The sequence below is a fragment of the Anoplophora glabripennis genome, unplaced genomic scaffold (assembly GCF_000390285.2).
Source record: "Anoplophora glabripennis isolate ALB-LARVAE unplaced genomic scaffold, Agla_2.0 scaffold161, whole genome shotgun sequence".
Taxonomy (NCBI): Eukaryota; Metazoa; Arthropoda; class Insecta; order Coleoptera; family Cerambycidae; genus Anoplophora; species Anoplophora glabripennis.
Window position 1 is genome coordinate 710700 of NW_019416284.1, and position 19020 is coordinate 729719.

General features: G+C 30.6%; 1 protein-coding gene across 1 annotated transcript in view; it reads right to left on the reverse strand.

Moving 5' to 3' along the window:
- LOC108908711 (early growth response protein 1) overlaps positions 1-9615 on the reverse strand; it is a 138154-nt gene extending 128539 nt beyond the window's left edge. The window contains exon 1 of the mRNA XM_018712829.1: positions 9370-9615. The gene's annotated coding sequence lies outside the window, so the exon portion shown is untranslated. The remainder of the gene's footprint in view (positions 1-9369) is intronic.
- Between the last annotated feature and the right edge of the window lie 9405 nt (positions 9616-19020).

The following is a 19020-nucleotide window of genomic DNA, read 5'->3' on the forward strand; positions in this document are numbered from 1 at the left end:
TGCTTAAAATAGAAATTAATCTGTAATTATTAACTTCATATTTACTACCAGATTTAAAAATAGGTGTAACTTTAGCAATTTTCAGGGAAGCAATATTCAGTAATAGATTTATTAAATATTAAAAAAAGTGGTAACTTAATATGATTACAATACGATTTGATAAAAATTGGAGGAATATTGTCACACCCAGCACCCTTATTAATATCTAAGTCATTAATTCTGTTATGTCATTAATGTGAATACAGGTAATATTAATCGCATTGTTAAAACATAAAAGGTTATTAGTGATTACTGGCTTGTTAGATAACTCATAAACAGAAGCAACAAATTCTTCAAAAGCTTTAGCAACGTCTGGATAATTATTAAAAACTTTGTTGTTATAATTCATGTTGCAAGGAGGACTTCTGATATGCGAAACATATGACCAAAATCTTTTTGAGTTACTAATATTATTACTTTCCGTATCAGCAATAATTTTTTTGTAATCAATGTTCTGACTTCTATAACTCTCAAACAAATTATAATCATTGACTCTATTATAATTTTTTCCACCTATAATGGAATATATTTTTTTCCTTAGCAGTTCTTTTGTGTTAGTAGAAAACCACATAGGAAATTTTCTACTTTTATGGTCAATTAGAGGAACATATTTCTCTAGATTATTTAGGACCTTATAAAAAAATGGAAATAGCTCTATCGGTAGTAGTCTTGTTAAACAATAATTCCCAACTAACGACACTAAGTTCGGCATTAATTTTATTATATTCTGCTTTTATAAAGTTAAAAGATAGAAAGTTATATGGTTGATAATTTTTTTAATTTTGATTTTAACGCAAAATACGACCAAACTAATTTTTATTTTCGTCTATTTTATGGAAATTATTTTAGTGGTTATTATCTGCAAATAGCATTTACATTTTTGTATAAATATGTTTAAAAAAATTCATCGATATTCACAAGACACTTATGTAACATACTTTGGCGCAACTATCATTAAACAATGTGTGCAAAATTTCGAGGGAACACGCGAAGCATTCGATCGTATGAATCCTAGTAAACCAAATATTTAACCGGCTGCGCTAAAACATCTTTTCCATGTGGAAGTTCACAATGATAACTAAACAAATAAAACTATAGTGTACATTTTTCATTTACACGTGTCCGAGAAGTTTCGGTACATCTTTGAAGATATTTTTAATCGCTTATTCATTTCGCCTTCAGTGGGTACTATACATGACTTTTATTAACGATGATGACTATACTGAGGACACGCCATGTAAGTATGCACCCCCTTCGTATAGGTGAACATGTCCATTAGCATTTAATAACATTGTAGTAGTTGCAGCAAAAGACATACCACTTATGCTTTCTCGGTACGTAATTAATTTGAAAAAATTTTTTATCTTGTCAGCGATCAATACGTTACAAATTACAATTTTAAATTGAACCATATTATACTTTCATTAATAATACAGTTACCCGTTCATGAGTCATATACATACAATGTTGACACTATACGTGATAACAAAAAAAGCTGAATTAATTATAAGATAATAGATAATAATTGTTACTTGTTATTTCATGTTAATAAAATCTCCTTGTTTGTAAACTTTCTTTGTTCTTGGGTATTTGTTAATGCATCTAAGCAAATTGGTATCGATAATATAAATCAAATAGTGTTGCAATAATTGAATGTACTTCCACGAAAATCTTGGAAATGATCACTATTTCCAGTAACATATGATCAATAAAAAAATATACTTGTATAAAATAATCAGATTAATCTCACATTTCTCCCATTCTATAGATTGAGATCAAATATCTATGATTACTGTTATTTTAGGTGCAGTAAATTGGTTGAATTCAATGAGAAATCACTTATTCATAAGTTGTAAAATGGCTGCAATAGTGTTTTTTCTTAATTAATAACTACCTAATTATTAAGACTGTCAGAACTGAGCTGCGGGACATTGGCGTACGCACTGTTTATTAAAAAACAACAAATTAAATTGTCTACAATACACCACCGTAAACGCCAATGGATAGGAATTAATTATGCTACATCCGCACAATAACAAAGCTACAGTATACTGACGTGACGTGAACGTGAAAAGCATTATGTGGCAGCGGCTCATGCATGTTACAGTTGACCCGTTTGGCTCACCATTGAATTGCGCCACTAATTATCTGTTGAATTGTAAATTTCTAAATTCCATTATTTCGTTTTCATTATTAAGTAAACTCATTTTGGTTGACGAGAACAGCCCATATCTTTTTGCTAAAATATGTATTGAAGCTGTAATGCCACATGCAAAAAAGTATGAGAAATATAAAACGTAAGTAATACACTAATGTATAGCCTTTCCGATATCAATTGAAGAACCAAGAGGATGGCAGTATGTATCAGGTTCAGTCGTTGATGCAGCAACTCTGCATTGGAATATTTGAAAAACTTGTTCCATATTTATTTAGCCATACCCATATACAGGTCTGGTCGAACTAAACGTGAAGGTAGTAGAAATGTATACGCCCAGTTGAAGAATGCGAGTGCGGGCAAACGAAATACAAATACAGTTGCATTGGGCCACTGGGTAATAAATCTCAGCCGTTGAAAAGTGGTCGACAAATTGCGCAGCAGTGCAGTGCAGTAATGCGGAATTTGGTGTGATTCAGGTAATTTTTTTCTTACAGTAGCTTGAATGATTGTATGATTTGGATATTTGTTATTGAATATTTCACATTATTCTTGCTGTGTTCTGGCTTTGTCAGTTTGTACCAAACAAATTAAAATTAAGAACTAAATTCATTAAATGTGCTTAAATATTTGAAAAACACAAAATGTATTTAGCAGAAAGTACACTAGTTCCAACTGACTGACGTTACAGTCCTTACGTATCGAGAGTACTTTTTGAAAATTTTCCAAATTCTATATTCAGAGCCATTATCTCGAAAACGGTTAAAGATAGGTATAGGTTATGTTCCATAAAAAATGATCAGAATTCCATGGATAATTGAATAAAAATACAAAAAAAGTGGGATTTCCATTTAAAAAAGTTGGCCATGATTTCATAACTTTTTTTGGGCCACCCTGTATAAATGAAAATTGCTTCAGAAAATGCACAACAAAAAATATAATTCGACGGGTTCGAGCGATTTTTCAAATAAAAAATACAAATTATTATAATTTGTTACCTTCATCAGAAAAGTTTTTTAGGGGCGCCTATGAAACTCATTAAATGTTATTGCCAGGCGTTTTTTACATGTTCAACTGACTTCGGAAAGACTATAAATAAAATATATAAAACATACATACATAAAACATTTACATTTTGCAAATCATAATGTAAATATCCTCGAGAATAACATATTTTGGACCTCAATTTAGGTATACAGGGTATTTTCCATAATAAACCGTATAAATTATATAAGTATTCGCATAAATTGTAATTATAAAAAAAGTTATATATACAAGAGATATATTTACGTTATTTTTTACACTCCTAATCTGGTCTTGAATCATATTTCCTTCATAGACGGTTTTAGATTGCAACGAATGTGATTTAGATTGAATGTGTTTTTGAAAAGTTTCTGCCAAATACCAATTTTATGGCGCAATTTAATACCCAAAAACCAATTAGTGTTTTAAATAGAAAGATCAAAACGGCAATTAAAGCTTGCCAGTAAATCGTGTAAGATAAAACTGCCGCGTGTACGGGAGGTGTCGATGTTAATAATCGTAGATCAAAAGGATATATAACGTCGAGAGTCCCTTTTTACACGGCCGGGTCTGGATTTATTAATCATCTATCAAGACAAATATTGTTTATAAACACATTAACCGAAACAGGTAATCTAGCGGGAACAAGAACTCGCAGCGCGGTAGCTCAATAGTCGTCCCGCTCGATCATGTCGATGGGACGAGGACGGAGAACGGCCGAAGAATTGAAAATGTTGCTACGTGTATCTACTATTGCTAAAGATATGATCTGATAACGACAGGCACGGCCGCAAAGATGAAATTACTGTGGTTTGTTCTTTATTTTTTACACGGACAAGAAGCAGACATTGCGTGCTATGTATAACAGGTTTTTGTAACAGACTATCTATAACATCAAAGCGAGATTATTTTCAGCGGCACGTAGCACGGATGATATGTTTTATTAATAACAATGCATGCTAAATGCCAGGTAAATTTTCACGAACGTCAATAAATCATTAAAAATGTAGTTCTACTTCCGATTTTTAGAGGAAAATAATTTAATCTCAAAAATATTTTTACCTCATTTGAAGGGGTTGTCTATTCAGTTTAGTCTGGTTCCAAACTTTCGTAAATTCAGACAAGTTTTAAGATAAGACAATCCATTTTATACTATTCAAAAAAAAATATTTTCAATACATATTGTTAAAGATACTGCACTTTTACTAAATATACCTAACTCTCTTCCCTACTACCATAAATTTATCCTAGCAAAAAACTGCTTACAACTATACATATAGTATAAACGTTTATGATTAAGAATACAGTCAATAAAGTCTAAATAATTAGATCTATTTGCATCAACAGTGAGATATTTCAAGCTTGTTGTTAGAGGCAATAGACTACAAGCCCATCGGAAATTTTCAAGGGATCTTTTGACCCAGCATGAATTACTTATAAATTAATACTACCACATATAACAATAACTTTAGAAACTATGCCGTCAATTCTTGTTGGTACAGTTGAGTACACAGGTAAGCTAAACCTGTCCACCAAGGGGGGTGGTTTTCGGCAAAACATTTTTGTACGGCATTTCTAAAGTATATAGGTTATACAGAAAAATTAACCTCGACTACTAATTTTAAACATATGCCAATGGCTTCATCATAATTTTTGCATAAATAAATTGTTCAAACAATTGTAATATAACTGGCAAATATGCAAATGCGAGGGACTGTTACTTCAAAACATTATTATATTATATCACTGTTTTAAATATAAGTATTTATATAGGAATTCTCATAAATATTGAGGTAAAATTAGTTGTTTTTTTTCAGAAAAACAAAATTTTTCCTGGCTTCCGGTATTGCTACTTTTGTACGGCATTAGGTCGAGGTTCATATATTTTGTATAACCTATATAGTATATACTTTAGAAATGCCGTACAAACAAACAAAAAATATTTTGTCGAAAACCACCCCCCTTGGTGGACAGGTTTAGCTTACTTGTGCACTCAACTGTACCAACAAGAATTGACGGCATAGTTTCTAAAGTTATTGTTATATGTGGTAGTATTGATTTGTAAGTAATTCACGCTGGGTCAAATGACCCCTTGAAAATTTCCGATGGTAGTCTACAACTTTGAGTATCACAATCTTACATTCAGAGGAATCAAAATACGTATAATTTTTAGTTCAGAAGCTGATGGAAGAGTTTCAATTTCTTTTTTTTCACAGAATCGTCAAACAATGACGACAATGCTGTAAAATGACTCTTCTGTAGAAAATTATAGATGTGCACTAATAATCCAAAAAAATAGTTCGTGAAAGTATAAATATAGCCATTATATATCATCTACTTTTGAAAAGTTTGTACGAACTAGAAGATACAACGTACCTTACCACCTCGAATAAAAAACTAAACTATTTTAAGGCCTATTAAATGAAACGTCATTATTTGAAAAATAATTTGCCAACTATATTATAATTGCCTTTAACTACGCATAAGTTGACGTTAAAAACATGTTTTGTATAATTACTCGGCAAAATTACAGTATTTAAAAAATGAACATGCATTTTTTTGTTATAAAAAGCAAGGGACATGCTATTTTCTCTTTGTCTTATATGTACGTAAATTCAGAAGTAAATGAAATTTAATGGAATGGAATTTAATATTTAGTGTAGAAAATGGAGGTACATTACATTAAACAGCTTTTGACATATTAAATTTTTAAAGCAAGTAGCACATTATATGGACTTTTTGCGTGTTTTTTTTAATAAATTGGTTGAATTAAAAGCTGTCAACTTTTAGAATGAAAATTCATCGTGAACAGCTTTTGACATAATAAATTTTTAAAGCAAGTAGCACTTATGCGGACCTTTTGCGTGTTTTTTTTAATAAATTGGTTGAATTAAAAGCCGTCAACTTTTATAATAAAAATCACTCGTGAAAACAGTAAACCATTGACAATAAATGCAATCTGTTCTTAAATATGTATCATAATTGGTTGAACTGCTGAATAAATATTAACTTGTTAAAAGTTGATCAACGAATAGGAACAAGTTGTAGTATTTCAAATGTAGGTACCACAATTTATGTAACTTGATCAAGCATTGATAAACATAAAACAGGTTTAATCCGTAGTTTTTCTAAAGTTTATCAAACGGTTCAAACTGTTACAATTTATTAATTTGATGATTATTTCTCAGACTTTCGTGAAAGTCGCCTACGGAGAATAAAATGACGAATAACAGACGATGCACTTTTTGCAACGAAAACTCGGACATTAAAATATTTTAGCTATCTCGATTGAGAGAGTAAACTAGATTCTGATATTACGGAATGTTAAGTAACGGCCTAACAAAGCGGCATTCCATTAAACGTATCACAAAAACTAATAACAAGTACCCAAGTTCTTTGAATGTGGGAGTAAAAAGAAACTGACTGCGTGGTATGGTCGGTCATACAAATCGAATTCCCGGCTACCAATGGTATGTCAATGATCTTTAAGAATGGTACCAGAGATACGATCGGGCTACCGGTCCTTTATCTGGAACTCGTTAAATACAAATAACCTCTTTGTTTAACGATGACGTACTTATCATTAGTGAAATCGCTGGTACCGTAATTAAAATTAAAGAAACATAGACACAGGTGGTCCCAAATAACTAGACCTATTCGTTTCTTAAGCATTATGAATACGTCCAGCTTTTAATAAAGTTGAGAGTCTAATTAAAAATTTAATTATTCAACAAAACAGATAATATTACGGCTCCATAGGTATGCGTTATTTTTTTGTTGTTTATTCACATATGATTGATTATATTCCCAGGTACGTACCTGCGTATACTTGAGTTTTATTACCTACAATGCATATTACTTCACACAGCAACATGTTATTGTTACGCCAACGTATTTTTAGTAAAACTTGATAGTTACAGTTTTTAGAATAACTGGAAAGTTATTATGAAAAGAGTTTCCAGGGGTTAAGAATTGAACGTAATTATGTAAAAAATCGATAATTTATAAAGATATTTTGTAGATATTCAGTGCGATGACTAACTTTATTAAATATATTAGTAGGTAGGTATATTATTAAAAAGTCGTTTTACCACAAAATCCAGAATAAACCTGAAGTGATACTGAATATAATCAAAAACGGTATGTGTAAGAAAGAATTTGAAAACTAAAACTGTTGTCTTAGTATTCAAGTTTTTGGTTACCTGCATCTATACATTTTGAAGAACAAGCATTTACACTACACTTAACCACCATTAATAATGAAGTCTAATACTTTTAGTACCTAATTATTATAATTACTTAGGTATGGCTATTTATCCCAGCTTATATATATTTAGAAACTGATAAATTCAGCATATTGTACTTAAATCCAATATAAATGGATTGAAAAGGCTTTTGGAAGCAGAATATACCTAACACAAATACTGATAATTTTAATAAGTGTAACGGTTTAGTTTTTAAGTCATTAAATATTTCATACCGAATGAACCCTTCTCTTTCTATTTTTTAATAATCTAATCAATATACTTGGCAGAAGAGACTAAATTTCTTTCAAGTGGCATTCGCTTCACTTAACCATCGTTAAGAATTAAATCTAATACTTTTATTATCTGTTATTATAAATATTTAGGTATAGTTTCTTATCCGAGTTTATATCAATTTAAAAATTAATAAAACGAAACATTTTGTAATTAAATTCAATACAAACGGATTGAAAAAGCCTTCGAAATGCAGGTTGTAATACAAATACTGATCTTAATGTAATAAATGTTACGGAATATTTAGTTATTTTGTCATATTTTCATACTGGTGTTAAAAAGTCAAACATAACCCTTCCCTTCTATTTTTTAAGCCATCACACTAAATAAACTTGTCTGTTATAAAATTTGTATACTTTGAACGGTAGAAAAGACTAAATTCCTTTCAGGTAGCATTCACTTCGCTGAACTATTTATTAAGAATGAAGCCTAATAGGTACTTTTATTGCATAATTATTATAAATATTTAGGTATAGGTACTTATATGACGTCATATACTCTCAAAAACCGAACATTTTGACCTAAATCCAATACAAATGGATTGAAAAAAGCCGAATATAATACGAAACAGCGCCTTATACTAAATTTGGTTAGCGTTACGGAATACCGAGTGCTTAGCTCATTAAATATTCATAGCTACATTAAAAAGTCAAACACAAACTTTTCCCTTTCTATTTTTTTATACAATAACACCAAAAAATCGTACCTATACCAATTGATATACTTTCAACGGAATTCCTTTCAGGTAGTCGTTCCGGTTTAACATAAATAGCCCCTTGAATGTTGTATAAGACTTTCCTACACCTATGTTCTTTTAAACACAATCTTAACTTTGACACCGATCGATCACGTAAAGAAAAATAAAATTTTTATCCAAAGAAACCCCCAAAATATCAAGAAGTTTACTCACCAAGAACTTAAGAAATGCTCACGTCGCTTCTTTTGTCGGAAGAAAAATATTAAAACAAATATTTTCGGTCGAATAATAGGAACAAAAGAATTTTTCCCTTGACGTCAGCCGAAATACGGTCACACGTTAGCTTGCTACTTTAAAAGTGACAATATATTTTCTGGTAAATTACGGAACATTATAAAAGGACAACTGTTTAAGCAAAATAAGTAGGTAGATAAACTTATTTAAATATGGTGTTGATATAAGATCGATTGTCCACACATTTTCAAGTATTTTTTATCTACTACAAGCTTGCATGTCTGTGCTAACATTTTACAATCATTTACTGTAATAAAATGGCGTCACTTGGAATATGACGGCAAATAGTGTGATATTAAATTAATTAAGATTTATTATTCGTTTTCTTTTGCTGAGGTGCATCGCATGTGTAAATTTTTAGAATGTTTCCGAGAATATACGATGTTAGTAGTCATAGTTTGATGACACTGGAAAATATACCGGTTATTCCACTTAAACACCTTCGACTTCGCCAATTTCTCAACTAATTAGAGGCTTTCTCACATCATTTTAATCCCAAATGTTTTCATTTTATATTTTTGCGCAACAAAATCCAAGTTCATTACAAACGCACATTAATATTAACGTCGCCACTTTCCTGTTTTAAAATTTTAACGTGTGTGAAATAAGTGGTGTGTACTCACCAATAAAACTGAACACAGTTGGGGAAACTTTAACCAATAGTAAATAAAAATTGTCAACAATTGAACAACGACTGTACATGAAACGATAGCACTAGTGTAATCTATGTCAATAAACAACTAAAAAACAACCAAAAATACGAAATGGTCTCACTGAAAAGTGTCACATCACTATTATCTCTTCACTACGAGCGTTAACGAATAGCGGGCGCGTACCGTTCAGGGAAATATTTACGTTTTCACCCACCGGACGTTGGGTTCGGACTGACGTTTGGAAACCTAAAGCACCCACTGTTGGAGTGGTGGGTCGCCGCTGTTGATTCGCTCCTCGCAGTTCTGCCTCCACGGGCCGCGCGTCCCCCACCACCCACTTTGCACCAAGAGGCGATTGCACTTCTGTGCCGGTGAGCGCAGGAAAGTCTGGGGCACAGCCGCTGGAGCACTTCCAGCGTTTGGGGATTTGTAGGAACTTCAGATCTGCAACGGTCCTAGCCCAATTCCCATATGAAGTATTATATAACAAAACTGCTTGTGTTGTCAACCCATCGTTACCTAAATCTAATATTAGATATTGCAAGACAGAAGAAGAAGAATGTCACGTCATATTAAATTTGGAAGTAAATATAATCACAGCTGCACAGCTTAATCATATAAATTTGATAAAGGACAGAGTTATATCCAACACAAATTATACAATTTGGAGGTACTAAATGTCAAATCCTAACAAACGAAATCAAACAATGATTTTTCCCAAATTTAATTTTTTTTTATAAAAATTAACAAATCAAGTCAATGTTCCTGGACACCAGAAATGAAAAAAATGTTCTCCTTAGACTAAATTTCTAAGTATTGATGATATTGTGGGAGACAACTATGTAGGCTTTACATATCTGATATAGGTACGGAAATTATTAATAATTGTAATCATTCAAAAAAATAGTATATTGTATTTTTCTAGACGAAAATCCATTATATAGGCCAGGAAATATAGAGTTGGACGCGACTTTATTTCGGCAAGCTGAATTTATCACTATAGGTGCTAAATATTATGTACAATAACATGTTAGTTTCCACAGTCATAAAAATGGGGGGAAGATTGATTACAGGCAGAGCTGGGAGTATCTTAAAAAAAATAGATCGTTTTAATGATCTAAGATGAAAGATCTGATCTTAGATCTTGTATCTAGATACTTTTTTAAGGACTAGATCTTGATCTATTTATAAAAAATCCTTTGAAAAATATCTGAACTTATGATCTAAATTGAAGGATCTTAGATCCTGAAAAGTATCTAAAATCCCAAAAAAGATCTTAAATCTCAAAAATATCTTAGATCTCTTCAAATGCTAGATAAATATCTCTATATTAAGCAACTTTTTTAAAATTTAATACTCCATTGGCATCATCAGCCTGAGTTGAAAGAATGTTCTCGTTTGCTACTTTTATTAATGCCCCTAGGTGAAGTACACTTTCCGATAAAAATTTTGAAAATTTAGTTCTACTTAAGGCAAATTCATTACGTTCATAAGAATAAAGTGTAAATTTACTGATTGTTAGAAAATATTTTTTGAGTTGAGTTGATAATATTATTTTGTATATGTAACAGAATACTAGTAAATGTTAAATATTTGACTATAATTTCATTTCAGTATCTAATGCAGTGACATTCCAACAATTTGTTAGGTACTTACTTCCATTAAAAATTTATTTGCCAGCATGTGTTCTATTAAAATAAATATTTTGTCTAACATAAATTCCAATAACTGACAATGGCCCAATTTATTGGATCTTAAGATCTTATGTTTTCTAAATGATCTGAGAAGTTACCTACTTTTTTAATCTTAGATATTTAATGATCTTAAGATACTGATCTTTGTAAAAAGATCTTTTATAAAAGTATCTTGTATCTGAGATCTTTCTAATGTCAAATGATCTTTTTTAAAATTATCTATAGATACTTTTCAAAAAAGATCTAATATCTTTGATCTAGATCCTTTTTATAAGGATCTTTCCCAGCTCTGATTACAGGGTGGTTAATTATATAATTTTTACGTAAATTCACGTTTTTCGCTTATAACTTTTTTCCGTTCATTTCCACGAGAAAACAGTAAAGTACTTTTTTTCGTCTTCAGAAGACCTACAAAACTAGCCCTGGAGCGTCAAAAAATAGATTAGATCAAAAGTTATAAACAGAAGAAGTTTATTTATGACTTTTGAATTAAACATTTATAAACTGCGTAATTATTACTAGAATGTTTTGACATCGCATACTCTAATTCCTGATCACTGTCTAATAACTCGCACGAAATCTGGAATCGGTAAGTTGAATAGTTTACAAGTTATGCCTTATAAACAAATTAACTAATTATTATTCTGGACGATCCCGAGCATCTTCCACAATCGCACTGATTTTTTTTCAATATAGATTTCATAATAATACATTGAAATCTATTATTTTTTTTTTAATTTCAAATTTGCAATTTGCTATATAGGTATTATAGAAAGATGAATCTGATATATTCAAACAAATAATTCAATTATTCAAGAAAATATCTTGTATCCTTGCTGTCTTGTTATCATCCTTTGACAGAGGCTAATCACGTAAAAAACACCTACACAGATATCTTTTTGATTCCACATTTTAATCGGGATTGTTTCATCGGGTAATCTCCCTTCTCGTATGGAATTAATTAACATTAAAATAGAGTAAAAAATGTGAGAGCTTATGAGAAAATGAGTTTTTAAATGGGTATGCCCCATTAGCTAAACTGCAATGCCCTCAGAAGGGTAATTGCAAATGCAGCAGTCAAAGAAGTAAATTTGTATTAGCCAATCGATGGATTTAATCAGTCTTATTGTAATACATTTTTTCTGAGGGGACCAAGGTTCGTGCGAAATACGTTTTGTTAAAATGTGACTTGTGTTTATATGTTAAATAAAGGTCAATTTCATAATGAAGTTAATGGTACTTTAAATTAAGAATTTTTAAAATGGGGCGTTTTAAGGTTTAATTTAACTGAAGTACCTACCTACCTAGTTCATTGTCAAAATATCCCTAAAACAAATAAATCACGTTAAATATAAATTTCAAATATTGCTGAAGTAGTAACGTACCCAGAGAAATATGTTGTGGATGGATCAATACAATTTTAAATTATTTAAAATTGAATTGGTTTAAGTAACTACTTTTTTTATTGTAAAACTAAATGTCTCCACAAACAAACATCCTTCAGAGAATACACATTTCTTAAATACTCGAAAAAAAAATTAACAACTTTTTCGAGATGCCAGATGAAACATAAATTCAATAGGCTTAATATATATTATAAATTTTTGTATTGTTACAAATTTATACACTTCTACTTAGAATTGTTGTTTATTGTTTTAATAGTGATAAATATCTTAATTTCTCGTTTTCTATATCTCCATATTTGTTCCCTAGCTAGTGCGACAAATATAAAAAGTAGTAAATTAACGAATTATGAATTGAAGTTGAATTGAATGAATTGAATTGAAGTACAAAAAAGGTATATCTACATAATTTTTATCCTTGTATTACAAACTTTTTAAAACTGTACTTAAAAATGTTTTAAATTGAAATATTTTTATAGACATATTAAAAGTACTAATTTAACATAATTTTAGTTTTAAAAATAATAAATAAATTTAAAATTTAAAAAATTTGCATATATATATATATATTTATTTTTGTCTGCGTTTCATCATGATGTTTTTGTTAAAATTATAAATTTGTAATAGAAACAAGAACTTTTATGAATACGAATCTACTGAACTGTGTCATACAATCTTCTATATGTCTACATTAGTTTTATTTAGATTTGTGGTAATATGCAGATAAAATAGGTGTTTTTTTCCTGCGGTTTCCTACAGATAAATAACTGAAATACAGCAAACATAGTAGAAACTGAATAAGTTCTACTAAATGTGTGCTCCGTTAGACATAAAATAATACTTTAAAAATTAAATTTCTATTAAATTCCGTTTTGCTTTGACTTATTCCCCTTTCTTCTTTTCAATAGATTTACTCTAATAATTAAGTAATGAATGTTTAATATTTATTTAGGCTATTACCAAAACTACAGTGTCAGTTTAAGAAGCTTTTAATCAGCACCAACAGGCAAATATAGGTGTTAAAAATATATTTTCAAAAATATTATTTTTTTTATTATAGACTTGTACTTTTAAGTTATTTTAAAACTATTAAGCTAATTCAATTTAATTCGGATAATTTTCATAAATTCTCATCAAATGAGGTACTATTTGATATCAAGAATCTATAGGTACGAAATATAACTTCATTTAATGAAAAGAAATATTTTTAAATGAATTTCAATTTACAACACTCATATAGCCACATTAACGTAATTACAACAATTATTTTCCACCTAAAAGTTTATTGAACCATGGGCATGGCGGTTTAAATATTGCACGACCCTGAAAATTTTATTATATTTTTTGCAAGCATTCATTACCCCCAGTACTGTACTGCCTTAGCCCGAACCAGATTCAGACGTTTTGTCTCGAAAAATTCGTCTTCAGTGTATTCTTTCCAAATTTATCTAATTTTTTTATTTAGATTTATTTGTTTATTGAATGATCGTACACTGTAAGTGTCGTTGGACCCTGTAAAATCCATCTAGTTATTTAAACTACTACCACCACGCATTAAAATAAAACATTATTAGAGTTTTATTCCCGTGTCCATAGTTATTTCTAGGCTTCTCGAGTACTCAAAATTCAAACAAATTCCGGTCTATTTTTTTTTCAGGATATTCATACAAATTCATCTGACATGCTCTTTCGCAGTTGCGGTTACAGATATAATATATTCCGATAATATTACGCTGATCTTCATTTTCAACCTTTGCCAAAACGAAAATGTTTTTGAACATTTATTTAAATTTTTCAAAGAATAGTATTCAGTTGGCGTTTTGGTTGTTCATATGCATTTTTAAGAATTAATTTAGCTTAATAAAATTAAAATTGTAATGTGTTAAATTTGATGCAACAACTTATTAAGCTGTGGATGACCAAGTGATGGTAATAGTTAATAGTAATAAATGTTTTATTGTAACGCGTGGTGGTAATAGTTTAAATAACTAGATGGATTTCAAATGCTCTAACGACACTACTTGCAGTGTACAATAATTCAGTAAACAAAGAAATCTGAAGATTAATTTTTTGAGACAAAACATCTGAATCTGGTTCGGGCTGAGCCAGTACAGTATTGGGGGTCATGAAGGCTTGCAAAAAATGTAATAAAATTTTCAGGGTCGTTTTTAAAAAAATGAAGGTTAATGATGGTCCTGGAGAGACAAAACGTTACATATAAAAATTGATTATGCTATTCGATAGAGAGCAAAAAGTGGCCATGAGAAAGTGTTCTTCTTTTTCAATATCACCTCAAACAAGGCTGAAATGAAACAAAAACGGATTTCCAATATTTCGTTCTTTTTTCAATTATTCCGAAAATTAATCATGTTAGCCTTGATTTCTTAGAGGCATAATGTTGGTCCCCTGATTACGCAACTTTGCCCCTATTTAAACAACTTCGTACCTCTTACCGTTTTCGAGATCCCTGTAGTTAGAAGCGAATTTGTAACAGCCTGTATCTAGTGTCTTTTTTTAAATGTGTTAGAATGCTTATTGCAACATGTCGCACGAATTAAATTACTACAATGAACGTATAATGCCCATTAATAAGGCGTCTGTCTAGAGACTAATGATCGTTTTATTAAATATAAATTCAGGTAACTTACATAATTCGAAAGTGAATTTTTGATCATTAAGAAAGTCTATAAGAAAATTAAAGACGACATCCTTTTCTCTTAAATACTAAAGGAAAGAAGGGCTATCGTTAAGTATTAATTTTGTGGTTTTCCGTATTTCCCACTTTTGATTAGTCTTTTCAAATATGTAAAAATCCAGTACAAAACCCATAAGAAAAATACCTTGAAAGCTAAATAATCTGGATTATTTTTAAATTAATTTCTAAACCACTATAAGTCTTTTTTTAAAACGAGACATAGCGGTTTTTAAAAAATCCACATTTTTAGTTTCACTTTGTATAAATGTAGAATAAATTTTATATACTCCCTGCAAATAAAAGCAAAGGTTTTGGTGCGTCGCCACCATAAAAAAATCATTCATTGTAGATTTTACAAGTATGACACACTTCACTTCAACAGTTACTGTCATAACTTTTTTTTCTTCTCAAAAGTACCACTTCCGTGATTTTTTCAAATAAACGACACCTCATTTCGAAGAGAAAATTCAATTTTCAAAGAGATATAGACGACATACGCTACAAGGTTGTTTATCCTTTTTATACTATCCATGATTGATTCTGCATTTTTTATTCTAGTTACACCTATTTGATAAAATATTTTATTTTATATTTTATATTGGACCTATTTAAAAAATTATTTATCTCAGTAAATATATTTTGTTTATAAGACTATTCACAAATTTTTATCTTTAAATCTTTATTGTCCTTTTATCCAGAAAAACATGTAAACATTGAGGTCTTATAAAATATTATTGCTCAAAGAAATGTATAAAAAAAACTAAATGTTGCAATTCGATTATAGAGGGTGTCCGGAAAGGTCATGTCCAAAATGAAGGGGAGCTCAAGTTACTTTAATTACCGCAATTTCATTGTTGTCATGGTGACGACTTAGAAGTTATAATTGAATTTGTTTTTCAAACTTTTTTTCTTTGAAGGCGAATAACTCCACAATGAAACCCAATAGGAAAAAATGTTTTATGAAGTACTACAATTATTTTGACTTCCTCTGTAGATCCCTTCATTTTTGACATAACCTTTCCGGACACCCTGTATAAACCAGTCTTGTGTTTTTTTTTTAAATGGACACCTTGCATATTAGTCGTTTTTTTAGAATCTCCTCTTTTCTTGCACTTGACCACAATAAATTTGATAACATCACACATGTTTTTTTTTTTAATTGACTTGTTAGTGTATCTCCAAAGGAGTGATATTATTAAAATTTTACAATTAGATATTGGACTTAATTCTGTATGGTGAGTCTTATTAAAAAGTTGTTTTAATTAAAAATATAATTTCGTTCAAACAAGTTCATTATTTGTTGCAAAATTATTTACTAATACATAAACGTACACTAGACAGACAGAAATGACAGACCTGCATTTTATTTTGACAACTTGCCACTGGTAATGGACTTGAAGCTTTTTGTCTGTATGATTCCGTAATAATCGTCCAGTTTCTTCTGCTTTAATATTCACCAGACTTCATCAAGGGCTTCAAGATAATTGGATATCTCGTAAAAACCTTATCGGTTCTTAAAAACCTAGATCTGGAGGAAGTGGGAGAAAACCTTGGAACAAGCGTTAGGTGGATTAAGGCTCATGCAGCTTTACCTATCCTCTTGCTTTGACAACCCTTAGGAACAACTGCTGTACCCCTATCACACCCAACGTGTATAAGCATAATGAACAATGTATTAAGCAAGTTTGTTTTACAAAAGAACAATTTTGTGGTCCGCAAGAAGTCTTGGTTTGATTCCCGTTTAGTTCCTCTTTTGGGGGGTTCTAAACTATAAAGTATACAAAGAGTGATCTAATAATTTATATGACCTAAGTAAGCAAAATACCGAACAAAAGGTTAGTATCAACAATGAGGTGGATGAAACAGGACATTATAAAAGAATTTGTTGGAACGTACGTCCTTTGTCTAGAATAGGATGAAGGTTTTATACTATACCTTTTATAATAAGATATTTTTACTTAATGAAGAATTTTTTAGTAAATTTTAGAAAGAGCATTGATCTCTTGTACGAGGTCAATCGGAATATAAATGCGAGAGAACCATAAATATACAGTGTGTTCTATTGAAAAAGAAACAATTTTGTTTGTATTTCTGAAACGCAACATGTCATTAATTAATATACAAGGTGAGCCGAGAGAATCGCACCAAACTCCAGGAATGGATTGTACACATTTCCATGAAATTGCAAGAAAATGTCCTAGTCTTTGCCACTTTTTAGATAAAAAGAACCAAAAAAAAATAGGTGTACTGTTATCTTGTATTCCCGTATACAATGGACAGATTTTATAAATTAATAAAACGACCAAAACGATCAATAAAGTAAATTTCAATTCAAAAATGTAAATTTAACTGGTCTTTTCCATTTGTTTAATTTTAGTTGTATAGTATAATTTTAACCAGCCCCATAATTATTTCGTAGATACTGATATAATCTTTGTGGACGATCACATTTACAAATATAAGTTTGCAAGGCACCTAACTGCTCGCTGTCGTCGTCATGCTGCATTACTATTTCGTGGGAACCAGAAATGAGTCCACCGAAACTCATCTCGTAGTCATACCCTAGCCGTGGCGTTGTAAGACATCCCAGTGAATCATCAGAATTCTGTGATACATCTCTTAATAATAAATCTGTTAATAAGAGAAGCTTAATAAAAACAACACCGATTACCCTTGATTTAATTTCTGATAATAAAAAATCGTGATTTGTTTTATGTTTATAATGGCAAATAAAAGAGAGAACTCAATTAATTAATGCAGAGTAAGCGACTCGGTCGACTATCGGGCCTTTTGTTACGGCGATCTCGAAATACTGCTGCGTAGGGGCTAAAGAATTAAAATACTAACACAGATTGATTTGTCCAAATGATATCTCAATAAAACAAACTCGATAGTAAATGGACCTACTTCAGATTTCCCATTAGATGCCCATTCGATAGAGTACGAACTCACGACTAGTGACTAATGGCTCCAACGCCATCTTCAACGTGTTAAGATCCGACCAAGAAATAAAGCGGGAGTCAGCCTTTTATAATAATACAAAAACACATACCTGATATATTTTAACTGTTAAATAGTGCGATCATTAAAAAAATATCCAGTATTCTTGCTGTCATTAGTTCAATTACATTTATATTACATGTTAAATTAAATAAATAATGGAAAATGTCGCAATAGAAAAAAAAACAGAGACAAGTTGATTTTCTACGACTTTTTAAATGTTGGTTTGGATAAGACAATAAAATCATCACAATAATAAAATACGAACTTTCGAACGAACATTTCGAAGCATTTTGGGCGCTATCTTACGACATTCTTCAACAATTCACCGACAAAGTTCCTCAAGTGAGTTCGGTCGTGTTGCATACATTTTCGACTAAGTGTCTCTATAGAAAAAAGTCTAAGGGCGTTAGATCTGGCGATCAGGGAGGCCACTCAATTGAACCTCTGTCCTATCTAGTGATTTGGAAAGTTATAATTCAGAAAATCACGCACAGCTACGGCACAATGTGGTTTAGCACTATCTTGCTGAAATCACACATCCTCTTCTGGCAAAGCGTTTTCATTTTCCAATACTTCCACAATCATTCGTTTCCAGTAGATTCACATACATGTTTCCACCCAGATTTCCCGGTATGAGGTGGTCTCCAAATATGCCGGCCCAAACATGATCCAAATTTAATGAGAAATAGGAAAGTTACCAATAAATCTATTTTTAACTCTCGAGGCAACAAATATAACTGAAGAAGTAATCTATATATATACTAATAATAAAGAGGAAAGATTTGTATTTTTGTATGTATGTATATTTGTTACGAATAAATAAACT